The sequence below is a fragment of the Rattus rattus genome, chromosome 8, assembly GCF_011064425.1.
Source record: "Rattus rattus isolate New Zealand chromosome 8, Rrattus_CSIRO_v1, whole genome shotgun sequence".
Lineage (NCBI taxonomy): Eukaryota > Metazoa > Chordata > Mammalia > Rodentia > Muridae > Rattus > Rattus rattus.
Window position 1 is genome coordinate 112,697,363 of NC_046161.1, and position 19,762 is coordinate 112,717,124.

General features: G+C 45.6%; 1 pseudogene; it reads right to left on the reverse strand.

Moving 5' to 3' along the window:
• Positions 1 to 201: 201 nt before the first annotated feature.
• On the reverse strand, positions 202 to 864 carry LOC116908272 (annotated as a pseudogene).
• Positions 865 to 19,762: the final 18,898 nt, after the last annotated feature.

Sequence of the window (19,762 nt, forward strand, 5' to 3'; positions counted from 1 at the left end):
CCAATCTTAACGTGACATTCAATTTGGTTGTCTGGGCTTCCTTAGACGTTTGCTTCTCTGTTTTCCTAGTATCATTCTTTTTCTTTTTCCTGGTGATAATGTATTATCTATTAGCACAGAAGTCAGATATTAATCATTCAAAACAATGTCTCTACAAAAGTGGTGAATGATACGGGTCATTCTGTGAGGGACTGTGTGCGTTTAATGATCACTACTCTTCAGGTGTTTAACCTTCTTCTGCAGTTTAATTTGTTTCTGCAGACGCTCTATCTCCTTCGAATGGTGGTCAATCTCATCTTCATGGTGCTTCTTCAGGATAGCCGACTGTTCTCTAGTCTTCTCTCGGAAGTACCAATCCTCTTCAGCCTTCTCTGGTTTTCCCAAGGCCCCACCAGCTTCTCAGATGGAGCCAGCACCCGCATCTGTGTTCTCCAACGAATCTGAGACGAAGCCTAGGGTTCGTAGGACCCAAATACTCCAGACACCGAGCCGAGCCCGAGCCGCCCACGCGGAGCCCAAGCCGCCCACGCTGCGTCTGCGTTATGTTCGGCGCTGCTCCAATATCATTCTTAAAATCTTGATTTTTTTTTCCAGATATTTTGAAAATTGGGATTTTGCGTTCATGTTTTATTTGAGTTTTTCTGAAAGCCCATAATCAGTCGATGAGGCACATGTAGTCAGAAAATGTCAGGTTTCTGGTAGTACGGGTCACAGTTTGGATCATCGACCGCAAAGGGTGCTTGTGTCTCTGAAGCTTTCACACCCCCGTACGGTCACCTTCCTTGCCTACGAAAAAAGGATGTTCTTTTGTCGTGTCCCATCCAGAGCTACTTCAAACGTGGAGATCCTCTGACCGTGCACCATCGTTTCCCAGAGCCCTCTCTTCTAGGATCTGGGCTTTAGCGTTCTCAGCCTGGTCTCATTTGCCTTCTGAGTTTTAGCTGGTGTTTCTCAGAACTCCAACTAAAGATGCTTCTCCTGTTTTACACAGATAGCTATGGATTTGCATAAGGTTTATTTTTTTCTTACTTTCTAGAGGTTTTTTTTTTTTAAATTTTAATTTAATATCCGCATGTACAGCTGCAGGCCAGAAAAGGGTATCAGATCTAATTACAGATGACTATGAGCCACCATATGGTTGCTGGGATTTGAACTCAGGACCTCTGGAAGAGCAGTCAGTGCTCTTAACCACTGAGCCATCTCTCCAGCCCCTTTCTAGAGGTTTTGTGGGGACAATAAAGTATACTTGGCCATCCTAATGGAAGATACACACTTTCTACAAAGTGTCACTGGGCCATTAGAATGTCAACATGGCTGTTATTAAGTTCCAGGAAGGGAGATACAGACACTGTAAATTTAGGGTTCGAACTGTTTTCCATTAATCCCGAGGCTGGCCAGAAAGAACCCAGGGATCATGATGTTCTTGAACCCCATTCCTGTCAAGATTCCATCTGTCACACCTCATAGTAATGACTTGGTCACACTCGGTATTGCAACAGTTGCCTCTGGAACACTCTGGAGTCACAATCCTCAGAAATGAAATCAATCCCATTGATTGCAAGAGGATAAACGATCCTGAGGCACAAGCCGAGGGCCTAATCGCTGGCACTTTATCAAAGATGTCTTTAAACAGGCTTTCGCAAGAATACTAAACGCCTTGCACGCAAAGGCTCGAAGATTACAAATGAAAACCGTCATTGCTTTGGAAAGAGAGCGAATTAATTTGTACAACAAGGAACCACATGATATAGCAGACACACCTGTGAGAACCACTAGGGCTGCTCACAGCTCTGCCTCTCTGGGCTCCTCCGAGAAGGGCAGATGCCCAGACATCCCCCGCCACACACGGGCTCCTCCTGCCTGTCGTGATCCTGAAGGCAAGAGAGGACACCTTAACAGTTAAGAATTCTTGACTCGGTGCCTGGTGACATCTGTCAGTCCCTCGTGCCACTAGCCACACCACTCCAGCTTCAATCCATGCTTCCAGAGTAGGCCAGGTGGCATGCCATGGCTTCCCAGGGGTACAGAAAATCCCCATTTATGGTTTTGTTCTCTTCTGGAGAATCAATTTTCCTAAACAAATTCCAAAGGAAAATTTCCACAATTATGTATAGATAGGACACACTGTAGACTAGGTGGCGATAGTGTCAATAATGCTAAAGATCAAATATGGAAGCTGGGGGTGGGGGTATGGCTAAATCAGGACTGTGTTCACTATGCAAGCACGAGGTCTCAATTAAATGCCCAAAACCTATGTAAACCAAACGGGGGATTGTGGTGCACACTTACAGTCCCAGCACTGGGAGGTAGAGACAAGTCAGTAGATCTCTGAAGCTCCCTGCTGGCCAGCCTAGCCTGCCTACCTGGGGGAGCCTTAGGTCAACGAGAGACACTGTCCCAAGAGAGTAAGAAGGGCGGTGCTGGAGAAACAACCAACGCTGTTCTTTGGTCTGTGACCGTGCATGTGTGTGCGTGTGCATACATGCACGTGCACCTACACACCTATAAACATGCATCAGCACACACACAAATGCACCTGCACACTTACAAACACACATCAGCACACACAGACATGAACCTATACACATACAAACATACACCGACATAGACACACACGCACACATGCACCTACACACACACACACACACACACACAAAGAGGAAAATTTAAAAAATCAAATATGAGATATCAAAAATTATGAAAAGCAGTGACATTTATATGTATTTATTTGATTCCACTGTTTCCTTTCTTTCTGGATGTTTCACTTGGAGGGCTGAGTAAAGCATTCATAGGAGCAGACAGACAGACAGACAGACACACACACACACACATAATTCTCAGACTTGTCTATAGCGAGGGGTCCTGGATTCTTTGGGATGGAGTCAAGGTACACGCCTGAGACTTCTGGAGGCCTGGTCCTTCCTCTGTGATTTGTGGGACAAGGCCCTGATGTCCTCCCTTGATCAAGGACCTTATGTCCTCCTGCTGAGATATCTTGGCCAAGCAGTAGACTTCCCTCAGCACACTCCTTCCTGTTTCAGCAGGATAAAGTAAGTCATTCTAGAACAGCCTGAGCCCACTCAGTCAGAACTGTCTCTGAATCTGGGATTAGGGTTCCAAGAGAAACTTTGGGAGTCTTAAGCATCCTCATCAATCCACGAAGTGGTGTTAGAACTCAGACAGAGTTTGGCTCCCAGGGAGTCTGAGAATCATCCTGGGAAAGTGTAAGCTGAAGTTTTCCTTTGGGAGGTGGGGCGAGACAGATGGACGACGACGGACAGATGACAGAGGCAGAAGCCCTGGCCACCTCTTGTTGTGGTTTTATTTGCCTTTCGTAGTCATTACTTGATTTTGTGATTGTTTGTTTGTTTGTTTGTTTGCCACAGGGTCTCCAGTAGCCCAGGCTTGCCTTGAACTCTCCATAGGTCAGGTCCCAGAGAAACACAAGTCTCTCTCAGTACCTGTAGCTCCTCTTCCCTTCCCCCAGCCTCTCTCTCCTATATAAACCTGCCAGTTAGGCTGTGTGCTCTCTTGGTTCCTGGTTGGCCTCTTTGCCCTCCCAGCTCTCTTCTCTTTCTCTTGCTCTGCCTTTCCCCCGGCCCCTTCTCTCAAGGCCCAATTCAGTCTAGACCCTTCCAGAACCTCAGGCTGTGCTCTCCTTCAGATCTACAATGATATCAGCTTTGCCTTTGTGTGGTCATGTCCCCATTTTCATTTCCTGTGCAGCTGAGGAAGACTTTGAACTTTTGACCCTCCTACCCCCACCTTCTACGTGCTGGGTTCATAGCTGTGAGCTCCCTCAACCAGTTTCACTCAGTGCTAGGGACTGAACCGAGAGCTTCATGCATGCCAGACAGGCACACTACCAACTAAGTACATCCTCAACTCCGGTGTTTTATTCTGTAGCCTCAGCTGACTTCAAACACACTCATCTTGTAGTCCAGGCTGGCCTGAAACTCCTGACAGATTTGCCTTTCTGGTGTGTGTGTGTGTGTGTGTGTGTGTGTGTGTGTGTGTGTGTGTGTGTGTGTGTGGTGGTGTGTGTGTGTGTTGTGCAAGTCTATATGTGTGTCTCTGTGTGTCTGAATGTGTCTTGTGTTTGTATCTGTGTATTTGTCTGTTTCTGTGTCTCCGTGTTTGTGTGTATTTCTGTGTGTGTCTGAGTGTGTGTCTTGTGTGTGTGTCTGTGTGTGTCTTGTGTGTTTATGTGTATGTGTCTTGTATGTATGTGTGTGTCTGAGTGTGTGTGTCTTGTGTTTGTACCTGTGTATGTGTCTGTTTCTGTGTCTCTGTTTGTGTCTCTGTGCTTGTGTGTTTGTGTCTGTGCGTCTCTGTGTGTATATGTGTGTATGTGTATATGTGCATGTCTGTGTGTCTGTCTCTGTGTGTCTGTCTCTGTGTGTGTGTGTGTGGCCATATCACATGGAAGAGATGGACTTCTAGAGAGCTTGCCTAGCTTCAGACTATTTGTGTGTATCAAGCAAGCTTCTCAATAACTAGCTAGGGACCATCAGCTTATTAGCCAATCAGTCTTTGGATCAATCAAATTCTCATTGGGTACTGAGCTAAGTTCTCTTGCAAAACCACTCTGGACCATGAACACAAGCCCTTAATCCTAATATCCACAGGAGAAGGTCAAATGCTGGAGATTTCCAACCCCAGAACTAAACTCTTTGGAGACGTTGGGTGTCCTGAAGTCTCTGTTAGTCCTCATCAAGCCATGGGGGGGGGGGCTCATAAGCATTCCTTAGCGCTCCTCTCTGTTCCAGGGAGAGTAGATTGATGGCCTTCCTGATCAATAAATGTTGAAGCCAACTGAAAGAACAGAATGAACCACAGCAGCCAGCTAGCTGAGATAGTTTATGGGTATTTTATTGTTCTATTAACACTGCACTATGGAAAATTCCTAGCATTTATAAGAGAAGAGAGGTGATGTTAGAAGAGAGGCGATATTAGAAGAGAGGCAATGTTAGACATCTTCCTCACCATCACCCACGTCCCTTTCTTATTTTACAGCAGATTCCAAGGCAATTACAACCCCATAAGTCATTCTTTGAGCATAACCATAAAGCCATTATCATGCCCCAAATTTCTTAATAATGATCTAGTATTATGAATTAGTGCGTGTGGCTATCTTGTTCACAAGGATCCCATTTTCTTCCTCAGAGTCAGCTAGCTGGCTGCGGAGAAGATACTCCTTCCCAGGCAAGGGATGATAGCCTTGTTACACCCTTCTACCCACTGACTCAGGGCCAGGGTGCATCCTTTACTCTCTTCTCAGAAGTTGTTTACTGGCTGTGCATAAGTGGAATTCTGAGCTGTTCCTTAGCTCTCAGGATGGGTGGGAAATATCTATAACAGATTTGAGGCTGAGCCCTGGTTTCAGAATTCCTCTGGGGGTGGTCATTGATCTCTTTTTCTGTGGACTCAAAACTTTGGGTCATCTCCTTGAAAAGGTACCACTGGGTTTCGCTTGTGTCAACAGCCTAAAGGCAATTCTAAGTACTGTGATGCAAAACCTCCAGGATCAGAACAGCTTGTTAGTATATTCCCCTTGCTATGCAGCTGGGAGGCAGCTGGGGGAGGGGGTAGCTGGAGGGAAGAGGGAGTAGCTGGGAGGTAGGTGGGGAGAGGGAGTAGCTGGGAGGCAGATGGGGGGTGAGCTGGGGGGGGTGAGCTGGGCAGAACCACCTGGCAGCCTCCTTCACCGAATGGACTCATGTACTGTGCATCAAAGGCAAGTATAGATGATGCTGTACTGAGGTAACCAAGAGAGTGTTTCCAGGGACTTCATACCTTGATCAACAGATAAGATCACCCAATTAGATGACTAACGCCCACCCCACTCTAGGAATTGAGACAGTCTCTGTATGTCCCCCAGCTTCAGGGAGCAGGCAGAATCCTGAGGCTCCCTGCGAACTGCGCACATTCAAGTGGGGTCAAAAGCTCAGTGTCCAGTGTCTCCCTCAGTCTCCCTTCATCTTACTTTTTGAGAGAGGGTCTCTGCCTGAATCTCGAGCTCACTGAATAGGCTAACCTAGCCAGCTAACAAGCCCCAAGGATATGCTTGGATTATGGGTCGCCACCACCACAACTGGCTTTTCTGCAGGTGCTGTGAGAATAGAACTCAGGTCTGTAGAGAGAATGTCTTGTGTATTGTTTGGATGCCTCACCTGTCAGTTAAACGAAAACCTACGGCCTATAGGAAAGGGCAGAATAGAAGGCGGGACATCCAATAGGCAAAAAGGATTCTGGGATAGAGAGAGGCACGGGAAGAGCCACCAGGGAAGCTGTGAGGACAAGTGCTTGGTACCTGAGTAGAGGTAATCAGCCATGTGGCAGAGCGTAGAGTAGTATAAATGGGTTATTTTAAATTATTAGCTAGGCAGGGAAAGAGCCTAGCTGTATGACCTAGGTTATTTGTAAATATATCTTGAATCTGAGTTGTTATTCCAGAGAACCTGGGGACAGGAAAACAGCCCGTTACAAATGGCGCCCAATGTGGGCATGCAATCCAAGATTAAGACACTAGATTCAGGCTTTAGTCAGAAGTTCGGACACAGGAGCCAGACCAAAAGGCCGGCCAGCCACAGCCCCCTTTAAGAACCACCGCGGAGGTGGGCCAAGCACCTGAGCAGAGGCTGATAAGCAGCAGATAGAATGGGGAACTGGAGCCTGGCACAATTTGCTAGCGGGACAAGAGGTCTGGTCTCTTTAAAGGAGAAAAAACGGAGACCAGAGCCTCAGGCATGCCCTGAGGCAAAAAGCAGCCCAGAATAACTGTGGCATGTAATGAGCTTGGAAAACCAGCTGGAAAGGAGGGTGTAATAGCCAAAGAGTTGGAGAGAGCAGGAAACCACGGAGAGGCAGCGCGGAACTCAGCTTTTTTTTTGGGGGGGGGTGCTTATAGTGAAGCTGCCACGGGGGAGAACGGGGTCTATGCACAACTGATGCAGGGACTGGAGCTATGCAGCAGTCTCTCAGGCAAGCCCAGGCACTCCCAGCAAGGCGTGGAGGGAACCACAGTTTCCTGGACCAGGAGGCACTGCAATGGGTGGCTAGCAGGTATCACTGAAAAGCGGGTGAATGGCGGGACTGCCCCTTCCTGTATGGTCAGTCGTTGTGGGCGGCTTGGCCTTTGCACTGGAGAACAGCTTGGCCTGGGCAGCTCGAGATACAAACTGAAAAGCTATAAGCTTTTGAGTTTGGAAAATAATACAAAAGAAGGAAATCTAGGTATAAAAGGTTATAGGAAGAAATACTTGGTTTGAAGATAGGAAAGTCAAGTCCTGAGGGAGGGAGTTGGAGATTGAAAAAAAATTACTTTCTGTGTTAAAAATGGAGAAAAACAGAAAGACACCAGGCACCTGGATTCCATAAAGCCTGGCTTCGATAATCAGCACACAAATGGCTGTCTCTCATTAGCAATTACAGTTTTGTATTTCCTCTTTAGGAGAGATCAGAATAGGCCAGACTTAGAGAAAAAAAGAGACTGAAAAATTAGATTTTAGATTAGAGGCCATAGAATAGAGGTTGAAAGAGCCTCTAAATCAAATTAGGGAACGCTCAGAGGAATCCAATCGGGAACTTAACAATAACATCAAAAAAGGTAGTTCCAGATAAGAAAATTCCACTCAGGCATGAGGAGTTTTGACTGCATTCCATAAAGATACAGTGTATTAAGTTAAGAATCCAGATTGTGCTTACTGATGTTACTTTAGAACAATGCCATTCATTCAATAGATTCTGTGTTTCATCTTGTAGAGTTTGAAAAATTAAGGTTTGTACACACATTGATACAGTGTACCTTTGATGCACATTCAGAATTCCAATGGGCTTTTGAATTTTAAAAACGGTGATTCTGAGACCACACATCTATTAGAGATGGTGGTTATCTTGGAGATGTCATGCAGATTAAAGCTGGCGAGGCTGAAGCATGTGTATCCAGTAGAACGTCACAACTTTTTGAACATTATGACATAGAAAATGTTACTGATATATCTTACAACCCTTCAGGACAAACAATTATGGAGAAATGTAACAGGACTTTAAAGGAAATGCTAATAGAACAGAGGGGGTTATGAAACCTCTCAGAGATAGGTTAAATAATGAGTTATTAACTTAATTTTTTAACGTCAAAGAGACAGATAGCATAGCTGATAAAATACACTGAATTTTAGAAAGAACTGATGAATTAGACAGCATATATGTGTAATAACCCCAGAATAGAAGAAAGGAAATACATTAGTTTGGAGAGAAAATTTTGCATTTCTTTCCACAGGAGAAGAAACGGTATGTATTCCATCTAAATTATTGGAAATTGGATTTGATAGGAGGACAATGCCTGAAGATGTTGGATTCAGACAAGAAGAAAGAAATCATCAAAACCAACAAGGCAGGTAAGGCATACACTGATCCCTCTACACGGGAACAGCTGTAAGACTGTCTGAAACTTTAATGTCTATGCATAGATAATAAATCTTGTTGGTTACAGAGACCTCAGGACTTGTCATGCAATCTTTTCATATGGCATGAATGGAGATTTATATCGCTGTTTTGTTAAACAATCAAAAATAGACTATAAAGAAAGACAGATGTCTTTTACCTACTCTAGTAAAGAGCAGAGAGTCATCTTTAACTGACCAACCTACTCACCTTCCACATTCCATACGTGTGATTCCAGTACTGCATATTACTTCTGAGAGTTTATATGTTTACAGAACAAAAGGACCAGACACCAATGGAACGGAGGCGGCCCTGACAAGATTGACCCTCCAGGATGCGGAGATGCTAAAACATATTTATTCCAATATCCTGATCAATCCAGTCTTGAACTACCTCAGATGCTGTCTCATCAAAATTGGCTTCCAGGAAAACTGCGAAGCAGCTAGCTCATTTGGTCCAGTCTTTCGGACTGTCCCAGTCAGGACTTCATTGAAACTTGTATTTTTACAGCTGACTTGGGTAAGACTTGACAATTTCCCCAATTTTCCTGGGCCTCTCCCTCCAGGCAGCTAGGAAGAGACTTTCTTCTGCACTGGGTAGGGCCTGAGCATAGGACCTGAAAGCCTGCCCCAACAGTGACACATTTCCTCCAACAAGGCCACATCTACTTGGACAAGGCTACACCTCCCAACAGTGCAACACCCTGGGCCAACATATACGAACCACCACAGGTTTTGTTTTGTTTTGGGCTTTTTTGGGTTGTTCTATGGGTGATGAATTCTTGTCCTTAAAGAGAGGTTAATTACAAGTTATTAAATGGTCTTGAACAGGGAGGAACCTAGGTATCGGAGTTTAGACACAGGGATCTTTCTCTTTTTCTTTTTCATGTAGGGGAGAAGGGTTGAAAAGAAAAAAGGGGGTATAGGAATTATATAGTAGTAGTATAGGGATGATAGGGATAAAAGGGTAGGTTATTGAATCTATTTTTAAATTAGAAAGCATTAACAAGGTAAAATTTCTACATTGTATAGATCTTTGTATATTGATACAAAATTTAGGTTATATTTTACCACAACATACTATGTATATACGTTTTCAACTTTTATTTGAGATATTGTACCCGTGTAATTCTTTAAAATGCAATGTAAAGTTCTAGTCCCTTTGAAAGGGGCAGTTACCAACTGTTAAGGATAAATAAGAAATGCAAGTTAATAGGCAGTCAAATTAGTCTAGTTAACTAGTCTAGTTAACTGCAGTAAGACATTCTGAAGATTATTCAGATAGTAAGTAGCTAGGAACAATATTTGAGTGCATTCAGTATACCTCAGAGAGATAGGTGGTCTTCAGAAACCTCAGAGATCCACAGAAAATGGCATTTAAAGTTGTTTCATTGTTCAGCGATCAGCTTTGAGAACGAGACAGGTCTGTTCCTGGCAATACCCTCAGTCCACTTCAAAGAAGATGAAGGGCATCCCAGAACCTCCTTGTGGAGTTGGCTTCAAATGTGACAAGCTGCTACTGGGCAGAGCTTCCCTTGCTTCTACTGCAGACAGAACGCTGTCCAAAAACAGACAAACATACTTGCAGGGAAGTTGACTGCCGAGCTTTGCCAAGATAAGCTAAGCGGGCCTTCACAAAAGGTCTGTCCGATACTCTGGGCCAGAAGGGTTTGAAGATGATGCTCCTACATGATAGAGGAATTCTGGGGGACGATCAGGCAGCCAACTATGCCTGCTACTTCTATGGTTCTGGAAGCTGCTTGCGGGCACATCCTACATACTCAGGTAATAGGCATTCCTTCTCACGTCTCTAATGGGGTTGAAGACTAGATAGTTATGGTTTCTCATATAAGCTTAAGTCATTTAGGATTCAAGAGAATGTTTTAGGTCTAAGAAGATGTCTTTAGGATGGCAATGTAAGTTTGGATAGAAATGTATTTAGGTTCAGAGCTCTGAACTCATTAAGATAGGGTAGATGATAGAACACTTTCTCCCAAGTTCCCAAATACAGACACTGGGCATTGCCTTACCCAATAGCTTTCATAATTGTTATTATTGTATATAGTTTATTATTGTAAGAAAAAGAGGTTCTTGATGGGCTAAAACAGGGAGTTGTGGAGAGAATATCTTGTATACTTTATGGAAGCATTACCTGACAATAAAATAAAACAAACTATGAGTTATAGGAAAGGATAGAATAGAACGTGGGACATCTGGTAGGCAGAAAGGATTCTGGGATAGAGAGAGAAGTGGTAAGAGTCACCCAGGAAGATATGACACATGGCATTTGAGCAGAGCTAACCAGTCACATGGCAGAGTGTAGATTAGTGTAAATGGGTTATTTTGAATTATTAGGTGGTCAGGGAAAGAGCCTAGCTATATGGCCTAGGTATTTGTAAATATATTTTGAGCCTGAGTTGTTATTCTGGGAAACTTGGGGCCAGGAGGAAAACAGCTCATTACACAGGTGAGCATGCACAGCAAACACTTTGCCAACTGAGCCGTGTCCCCAGCCCCAGATGTCAGTTTCCCTAGATGTTTCTCCTGGATGTTGTAAGTGCCCAGTTTGAGGGTATTGTCTGTCTGCAACTTGTTCTTAATAAAGTTGTTCGTTTGAAACTGAATGTCACTCATAAGTCATTCTTCAGACAGAACGGGTGTGCATATCATATAAAAACCACAGCACCTCCACCCAGAGGCCTTCTGACCAGGGGCAGCGTCAAGGACACAATCCACATCAGGAGCACCACTGCAGCCCCTGCACGCATAGCAGGCTGGGAAAGCAGCAGGGAGGGTCTGAGAGCAGCTCTGGGAAGCTGGCAAGGCCCAACCCTTCCTCATTGCCATATCATAAAAGTATAAAGTGTGTGCTTCCTCCAGCACTGCCGGGAGGGACGGAAAGAAGGAGGGCAGCAAGCCTCCTTGGGAGTTATCATCGAGACCAAAGAAAAATGTGTATAATTGACTGTTTATGTAAAAAAGACTCAAATGAGAAGAGGCAGAATTACCTTAGATTGGTAAACATGCTTTGTGACTTGCAGAGAATGATCTTAAAGACAGACACATTCAATGTGTGCTGTGTGTGAGTGCATGCACAGATGTAAGCCTTCGTGTGTGCCTGTGTGTGCATGCAAACCTCTGTGTGTATGTGTTCATGCAAGCCTCTATGTGTGCTTGTGTGTGTGTGTGCTTGTATGTGTATATACACACAAGCCTCTATGTGTGTGCATTTAAGCCTTTGTGTGTATTTGTGTGTGTGTGCATCCATGCAAGCCTCTTCCTCTGTGTGTGCATGCAATGAGACTCTGTGTGTATGTGTTATGCAAGCCTGTGTGTGTGCATACAAGCCCGTGTGTGTGTGTATGCATGCAAGCCCATGTGTGTGTATGTGTGTGTGTGCATGCACGCCCATGGGTGTGTGTGTGTATGTGTGTGTGTGCATGCACGCCCATGGGTGTGTATGTGTGCTTGTATGTATATGTGCCCTTGTATGTGTATGTGCATGCAAACCTCTGTGTGTATGTGCATGCAGGTCTCTGTGTGTGTGCATGTAAGCCTCTGTGTGTATGTGCATGCAAGTCTGTGTGTGTATGTGTGTGCATGCATGCAAGCCTGTTTGTGCATGTTTGTATGCGTGCAGAGTTATAAGCCTGTGTGTATATGCATGCATATGTACACATGCATGCATATGCATGCAGGCCTGTGTGTACATGTGTGCTTGTGTGTGCTTGCATGTAGGGGCTTGTGTATGTGTATAGAGAGGCTGGAGATCAACCTCAAATGCCATACACCTTTGATGTTGTCACTGACCAGGAGCTCACCAATTTGAACAGAGTGGCTGGCCAGAAAGCCCTGGGGATCTACCTGTCTCCAACTCCCCAGTGCTGGAACTAGAAGTGCACACACTACCAAGTCCAACTTTATAACATGGCTTCTGAGGATACGCCTTGGGTCCTCGGACTTGAACAGCAGCTTTACCAACTGAGCTTGATTTCCCAGATGCTCACGTTACAGCTTGAAATGCAAATGACCCAATGTGAAACCCGAGCGTCAACGGACAGAGAGCTGGAGATGAGGGGCATCCCTTTCCTGAATGGTCCTCTCCCAGCCTCAGAACCTGGGGACTGCACTAGTTCTGGCTGTTTTGATGAGATAATTTGATTCCTTTCTAATTCTGACCTGCATCAGGGTACAGATTACACAGGAATTATAATAAATAGTCCAGAGTAGTGTCCCATTCTCACAGGAGAAAATGTTCCCTGGGTAGACAATCAGCTCCCACAGACCTTTAGGTAAATGCAGTCTATACTGGGTCTCCTGACTCATGAATTGTGGCTGAAGCCTCGCAAAGAGAAAATTGTGGCACTTTGATTCTTCCTAGACAAAATCATTGCTCAGATCAACCACTATCTGTGAACAGCTGTTGCCTCTGGCTTGGGAGACAGGTTTTTAAAAAGGTGTGATAAGAAGCAGGCTTATCTCAGGGCTTCCGGGCGAGGGTGAGGCTGGGGATGGAAACTCTGCTCCACTTGGTTTCTTAGCAAAAGATAAAACCATGTGAGAAAACCAATGCTCCATGACTTCAGAGAGACCTGAGGCTTAGCTGCCTTCATGTCCATCAATACCCTCAAATTCATCAACACCCTGCATGTCCATCAACAAACATTCTCATGTCTGTCAATATCTTTTATATCCATAAATACCCTTCATGTCCATCAATATCTTTCATATCCACAAACACCTTTCATGTCCATCAACACCCTCATGCCCATCAACACTTATGTCTATCAACAACCTTCATGTCCACCAACACCCTTCATGTCTATCAACACCCTCATGTCTATCAACACCCTCATGTCTATCAACACCCTCATGTCTATCAACACCCTCATGTCTATCAACACCCTCATGTCCATCAACATGCTCATATTCATCAACACACTCATGCCCATCACTACCCTTCATGCCCATCAACACCTTCATGTCCATCAACATCCTCATGTCCATCAACACCCTCATGCCCATCAACACCCTCATGTCCATCAACACCCTTCATATCTATCACCACCCTTCATGTCCATCAACACCCTTTATGCCCACCAACACCCTTATGTCCATCAACACCCTCATGTCCATCAACACCCTCCTGTCTATCAATACCGTCATGTCCATCACCACCCTTCATGTCCATCAACACCCTCATGTCCATCAATACCCTTTAGTTAGATCTTTGTTATTGTGACAAAATGCTGGGTGGGAGAGTGATTCAAAAGGGGAGGAGGTTCCTCCTGGCTCACAGTGTCAGAGGCCCTGGTTTTCTGGCCCCATGAGCTTGGGTAAGGTAAAATGGTGGGAATGAACAACACCATCGTTGACTAGGAATAGGATGGGAAGCAGACAAAAGTGTAGACCTCCTTAGAGGTCATAATACAGTAATGAATCCACTTGGGCAGCAGGATGTGGAAGCAGCTTTTGTCACGCTGGTGGATGCCAAAGGGCAAGGCCAGTAGACATCTTCCAAGAGGCATCCTAGAGAGGCCACGGTGCAACCCAGAATCCCAAGGAGCACAGTTCGCTGGAACTAGAACCCCACGTGAGGGCAGTTTAGAGCCCACTCAGCCCCAGCAGTGTGGTAGCAGCACCCTTTCTAAATATAAAGCCACGGATTACATCAGGACATGTTATAGTTGACACAGGGCAAGAAGACCCCTGACATCCCTATTTCTCTACCGGTTGAGACTCCCAGAGTCTCAGAGAACATAAAACCCAGTGGGGCAACCTGCAGCCAGGCCCAGAAAGCTGAGTTCTGAGCAAGCACTGGGGATTATAGGTTGTCTTGAAGGGTCAAAGAGCTGTTCCACGGGTAGTCTGAGTTTGAGAGGATTTGAACACATAGTTTATTTGGAAGGAACACAGGAGCTAAAAAGGAGAAATGCTTGGGTGAGGGGAGGCAGAGGAGGAAGACACACAGCTAAGCCAGCAGCAGCACCGGACCACTGGAGCTGGAAAGTGGGGCTGGTTGGGATGAAGTTGGGTTATTCACAGCTGCCCATTGCCCAGTGATCAGAGTCACCCAGGTAAACCTGGGCTGAGAGAGAGGTGCTCCTCATTCAGAAAGCCTCTCACAGAGCCAGGCCAGCTTTCTGGCTGAGCGGGGAAGTGGCTTCCAAGTCCCCTGGAAAGCAGCTTCAGTTAGTAGCAAGAGCCTGTAATTACACCAAGCAGGCGTAGTGCTTGAAATGATGATTAAGGCGTGAATGAAAAAATAAATCTCCTTTGTTCTGTGCTCATTATGCGCTCTTTCTGATGACTACATCAGGAAAAAAAACCTTTTCAGACAGTTGGTTTAATTAGCAGATTATATCATCATCTCAGTCCCCAAGCCTGGGCCCGGCAGCGGATCAGAGCTGGGTGAGGATGCTCTCACCCTGCCCTTCTTCCTCCTGCAGCTCACTGTTTCCAGAAACAGGGCCTCAGGCTAGTCCTGTTTTAACCATCTCCCAGCAGCCTCTGGGTGACCTCATTCCTGTCTGTGGGGCTCGGCCCCCAGGGCAGACACATATCCTTGGCAGGTATTTTTTGGCCAGTGGAGGCGGAAATGAAAAAAGTCAAATCTAGCCTCAATTGACCTCGGCTTACACTCTGGTTCATCCATTTCTCCAGGAGGCCCTTCCCCTTGATCTACCACAGCACCTCTACTCCATGCCCATCACAGGGCTCCTTCTGCAAAATCTTTTTTTTTGTCTCATTTAAAGCCCCTGACCTGAGCTTAGCTCGTGACCCACACCACTTTAGATGGTTGTCTGTTCAAAGCCACATGCGAATATATTCTCATTGTTAAACAGTAAATTGTGCAGTTGCCCATTGAAAGTCAGGTGCTTGTAAACTGATTTCCTGCCCCTGGTCCCCTCCCTTCCCCTCTGCCTCCTCTTCTTCATTATCTGTGTGCTTTAGACATGCCTCCAATGTTCCCACATCACTGTTGTCGTGCACTTGTGTCCTTCCAACTCTTTAAAACATACATGCAGACGGATATTTAAACTCTGAACACAGTCAGTGGTCTGGTATCCCTGGGAGCCAACAAAACACAGACTGAAAGTATTTTGTAAATAATATTCTACTGAACACACACAAACGTGTGAGCATGCCAGGTGGTGGCTAAGCCTTAGTATCAGCCTGGTGGACCTTAGGCCCTGTGAGGGATTATCTAGGTTACATTAATTGAGCTGAGAAGTGTCTCCCTGACTGTGGGTCGTGGTGATATCTTCCCATGGGCTGGGGAAAGCAAGTCGTCTCGCTGTGCTTCCTGATGGCTCTAGAGTGTGACCAGCTGCCTCATGCTCCTGCCATCTTTTTTCCTCCAAAATAAATTGTAACCCAAAACCATGAGTGAAAATAAACACATACTTCCTTTGTTGTGTTACTTTGTTAAGTACTTTACCATAAAAATGTGAAAAGTGACACACGTGTTACAAAAAATGTATCCCTTTTCACTTGTCTTTATTTCCTAAGCAATACAGTTTAACCATCACTTACCTGTCATCTACATCACAGGAGACACGAAGCGAGCCAGGGGTGGTGACACAGGAAAGAGGACTCGGAAGGTTCTATGCAAACACCGTACAAGTTTATAAAAGAGAATTGAACATCCGTGGGTTCAGATACCCAGAGGTACTGGAGTATCTGAACATTCTGAAGTGCATATACATGCATGCTAAGTTCCTATTACTCAATTGGTTCTTGATCTGTCAGTAAATAAGCCATGGGACAATTGCTGGGTGGAAGGAAAAGGTGGGACCTCCGGGTCCCTGGAGGAAACCAGACAGGCGTAAGGGAGGTGAGCTCACCATGCACTATGGTTTAGGGAGAGAAGAGGCAGCCTATGGCCGCTCCTACAGGCGGGTGGTCAGGGATATTTAGCAGGGACTAGATGTAACTGGGCACCATCGTTTAGGGCAGGCGGGAGGTGCAGAGCTAAGAGTATTGATAAGGTCATACTAGCAGCAGGAGTTTAATAATGCCCAGCAGTTGTGCCAAGAAGGCAGGTTGAAAAGGAAAACTTGTGTGTGTCTTTTATCCATAGATTCAAGGGAAGCTGGGTGAGGGTTGGTAGCACAGCCCATTCCTGCAGCTAAGGCAGGGTAGCAAAAAGCAACAGTATATGTATGTGTATGTGTATGTGTATGTGTATGTGTATGTGTATGTGTATGTGTATGTGTATGTGTATGTGTATGTGTATGTGTATGTGTATGTGTATGTGTATGTGTATGTGTATGTGTATGTATATAGCATACTCGTGCACTCTGACTGGCCTGAACTCACTGTGTAGACAGGCTGGCCTTGAACTCACAGAGATCTACCTGCCTCTGCCTCATGAAAGCCTGGATTAAATAAGTGTGCCTAGCAATATTTTTTCTTTATGCCACTGGGTGTTGAGCCACTAAGCTATAGCCCCAGCCCAGAACTACTGTTTTTCAAATCTGAGAGTAGAGAGAACAGTGTAACGAACATCTGTGAATACAGCTGACAAACCCTGTCTTTTGACATGTTTCTTCAGGCTGAAAGCAGAAAAGACAGGGGAAACCAGTTGCATGTGAGGGAAGTCCAGGTCCTGCCGGGCTGGGACCCTGTGTCTTGCCCGAGATCGGCATGCCAAGCCAGGTGTGATCACTGGTACAATGACAGCAGAAGTGTGTGAGTGCAACCAACTTCTCTCCAGTGGGATTCGAGCTTCCAGAGGTGGGAACCCACGCTTGGAACTGGAGGCCAGGGCAGGACTTTGCGGCTCAGAAAACACAGGCCTCAAGGAAAAGCTACTGATGACATCTTATTAAATGGATGTGCTGTGCCTAAAACATTCCCTCCTTGGCATTCGTGTTTATACTCTTACATTACTGCTGCTATTACCTTAGTCAAGGGACGTGTTTTGTCATCACAGGATGCTGCAGAGACTTGTAACTGGTCAAACTGCGAGAATAAGTGGCCGTCGCCGCAGCATAGCATCCCCCGTGCACCCCCTCCAAAGCTCATAGAAAAGGGACAAGGAAGAATGTAGGGTCCAGAGGAAGGAAGGACATGGTCTAGCCATCTCCACTGACTATGGCCATCTATGGTGTCTCAGAGACCACTGGGCTTAGTGACAGCAAAAAAGTAAACAATAAAGTGACCACTACATGAATGGGATGGAGTGGAGCAGGGCGGGTCACCAGATGCTCTCCAGGGAGTCCAGCTGTTTCTTCCTCCTGCTCCCAGCTGTGCTTGGTCAGGGCTAGTGCTTGATCTCAGAGGAGAGGCTAAGGGTCAGATGCTAATAATGTAGGTTTTGTAAATTGTCTCCCAGGTAGAGGTGGGGCTTTTCAGTGGGGCAGGTTCTCTCTCTCCCTCTCCCTCTCCCCTTCCTCCCCCCCCCCGCCCTTTCCTATAAATGAGCCCAATCAGCTCAGTGGCTCAGCAAGCTGGAATAGGGCTGCATGGTGTATTTGATCTGCCAGTGTTCTTTCTGGGCCTCAGCAAACTACCCACAGCTTTCTAGGATGGTACTCTGTTCAGCCATGTTTTAGTGTTCAATGGGGTGAGCTCTGACTTCAAAATAAAATTATTTTTACAGAAAGTGTTGCCTGTCCAGTGTGTAACATTTATAAAATCAATCGCTCACTCTCTCTCTCTCTCTCTCTCTCTCTCTCTCTCTCTCTCTCTCTCTCTCTCTCTCTCTCTCACACACACACACACACACACACACACACACACACAAGCCTGAATTACCTACCTTCCCCTAAGATCTAACTGAGCTCTCCTCAAAGGAGCACAGAAAGCAAGAACGTTTCACAAGAATCCTAAGAGGTCGGCACATTTCCACTTACAATGTGGAGAAACAGGGGAAACAAAAAGGTAAAGAATTTGCATACGGCCACTCTCAGCAGAGGGCAGAACCTATATTCCAGCAGACACTGAGTTCCAGAACTTTCTTCCGTGTCCCATTGTGTGCTTTGGTTTGTGGTAATAATGAGGGGGACTGGAGCAGCATCCGTAGGACACCCTGTAACCCTGCTATTAAGTAGTTAACGAAATGTCAGGTTTACACTCAGTGTGTGGGGAAGAAGGATGGGCTCCATCCAAGGATCACAGAGAAAATGAACACACCACAAACTGAGAAAGTTTGGGCACCTCCAGCCTACGCGGCCCCTACAGTGTTTACTGTGTGTCTCTCACTTGTCCTGAGAAGTCCCAGGACAGTCTGTAGCTTATAGCCTGCTGCTTTCCTTTTGTAACCTCGAGAATACTTTTACTCATAGTAAATGATCCCCAGGGGCTGAGGCCATGCTAGGTTAGAGGAAGGCCTGCAGCACAGCCATGACCTGAGTTCAGATCCCACATAATAATGTAAAAGGCATGCATGGTCACACATGTCTGTAGCTCTTGCATGGTCACACATGTCTGTAGCTCTTGCATGGTCACACATGTCTGTAGCTCTTGTGTGCTCACACATATCTGTAGCTCTTGCATGTTCACACATGTCTGTAGCTCTAGCCCTGGGTACATAGACAGGTAATTCCCCGGAGATCACTGACCTGCCAGTCTAGACAATCCGTGAGCTCTGGGGAGTTCAGTGAGAGATCCAGCCTCGGAAGATAAGGTGGAGACAGATAGTGGAATAGTTTACATTGACCTCTGATCTTCACACATAAGAGTGCATACATGCACGTGCACAAAAATGCACAGGCGCGCACACACATGCCACATACATACATGCATACATTAAACAAATAAATGCACTAATACATACATACATAATCTTCTTTTGTTTAGACAATATCCTATTATGAGGGGGTTTCCTTCAAATTTCTCTCCCTTTGTGGCTAATTTGATGGACCTCTTTGTAAATGAAGGTGGTACGATAATTCAGCCAATCAGTGTACCAGAAATATCAGATTCGCCGTGCATTTGCTTGCTGTCCAGTTTATGCTTCTTAAACGCTTACACGTGAGAAATGTCTTCCTTATGGCTTTAGTGAAGCCTCCCAAGTTGTCCCCCCCCCTTTTTGTGGTCCCTTTGTGAACCGTCTCTGACTCCTGGTCTGTTCATCTGTTTCTTACTGATTTGCAAAGTCTCTGTTTCGTTTTAATGAAAAGTTTAAATTCCTGGTGCAGCTGTCAGAGATGCTGGCAGCTGCAGTTCTCTGCAGATCTAATTGTTTTAATAACTTCTGCTAACGACCAGAAGCTAATGAAGGTACCGATCTGATGGATGAGGCCCAGAAGAGCTGCGTAATTAGAAGTTTCCTCTCCAGATCAAAAGGGCCAGCTATATTTGTCTGCTTG